This window comes from Cynara cardunculus, assembly GCF_001531365.2.
Source record: "Cynara cardunculus var. scolymus isolate 2C chromosome LG 5, CcrdV1, whole genome shotgun sequence".
NCBI lineage: Eukaryota > Viridiplantae > Streptophyta > Magnoliopsida > Asterales > Asteraceae > Cynara > Cynara cardunculus.
This window is the reverse complement of record NC_037532.1, coordinates 2953815-2955867: the sequence shown is the minus strand read 5'-3', so window position 1 is coordinate 2955867 and position 2053 is coordinate 2953815.

The following is a 2053-nucleotide window of genomic DNA, read 5'->3' as shown; positions in this document are numbered from 1 at the left end:
TATATATATATATATATATATATATATTAGTTTTTAATTTAAATATCTATACTATATTATAAAGCATTTGGAAAAAACCCTTAAAAACAATTTTTTATGCATAAAATACTATTTATTGATGCATATTACTTAAAATTAAAGATCACAAGTAAATTATGCGTAAATATAACTTATTAAAACTTCATTTTTTAATTTGTGTAACTAACTCTAGATAAACATAATCAAATACGGGATAAACATCTCATTTTGAATATAAAAAATCTAAAACATAATTAGAACAATCATTAGTTATAACACAATACTTAATTATAATCTTTGTAAAAATTATATTATTAAACGATAAATAAATTAGTTCGTTATTAAATTTAAATTAAATTATAAATAAAATATTAAATTAAAGATATTACACAAAAACCAGAATTTAAATAGTAAATTTGATACTAATATCGATATAATTTTTTTTCCAAATTTTTATGATATATCTAAATTTATATATCTTATTCAAAAATAAAAACATTATCACTTTCTCAAACCACTCAAAACCGTATTATATGACATATATAAATAATAAAACGAAACATTAAAATAGAGATATATCTCGCTATATTATACGAACACCCTTCTAGTTAAATTAAATATAAACACCAAACGGTTGATATTAGATTAAAAAAAATATTTGTTTATTTTTTGTCTTAAATCTTACTAAACCCCTTAAATAGTAACTTAAAATAATTCTTTAACCAAAAAAATTGGTAAAAATAATGAAAATGTCCCTTATTTAATAAGATTTTTAAACGATCATTAGAAGAAAATGACCAAATCCAAGTGTTTTTTGCAAACCACGATGACCATCTTATATTTTTTTTTTTTGATTAACCTGGATATCCAACCCGTTATGCAAGCCGACTAATCCCAGTGCGACCACCTGCTTTGCAGATAGTCCGGAGTCATCACATTTGAACCTCCGTGGCCACAAGGGGATTTTTTATTCATTTTTAGATTTGAACTTGTGACCTCCTGATACTTTTGACATTTGGAGTCCAGCTCAAACTAATCAGACACCACCCTTGTAGTTAATCATCTTATACTTTTAAAACCGTATGAATGAAAAATATTATTTTCGACAAACCACATAAACCAAATTTATAATTTACTCTATTGTTTATTAAAATAAAGCATAATATTGGTATTTGTCAAATGTTAATTAAGCCACCTAATTAAGGACTTTTTTTATTTATTAAATAATATTTATTTCCACTTAATATTCAAATAGTATTTGAGAACAATTAATACAATTAAGGGGTTGTTTATCAAACGCTTACCTAAGTAAGAGCTTACCAAGTCATATTACCTTATTGGATGAATATGACGAAGACCAAAAATCTTACCTGGTAAGAGCAAAGGCAAGGACCGAGAGTCTTACTTACTGGGACGACAATTCTTACCATGGTTAGCGCTTACCGGGTAAATTATTGCATACGATGTCGTATTGGTGGATTAAAATCTTACCCGATAAGTAAATGATAGCGTTAAATTTTACCGATAAGTATTTACCAGATAATTGTTTGGTAAACGGCCCATAAGTTATTTGAGAAAGAGTTAATTGTGCACCTCATTTTTTGTTTTGAATCAGGAGACAATTGAGAGTAGGGGTGTTCACGGCCCGGGTTGATCGGTTTGGAGTAGTTTTAACAACCCAACCCAATGTTGGCGGTTTGAAAATTTTCAACCCAACCCAACCCAAACAAAAGTTCAACCCAACCCAACCCGTTCGGGTTGATCGGGTTGATTGAGTTATGTTTAAACAATGTAAAATCACATAAAAATAAAGGAACTTTCCTTTGAAATACGACTGACCATTTAAGATAATATGCAAGTTCATCAAATATTTAGATATTACAATAAAAATGTTTAAACCAAATGATAATACATCAATCAACAACAATAGTTTTAAACGTTTCCAACCCCGATGCTTTTGTGTTCTTGACGTTGAGGTTGGTCATGTCATGATTGTCATCTACAATTCAAAGCTAAAGTTAAGGTCGGGTTCATC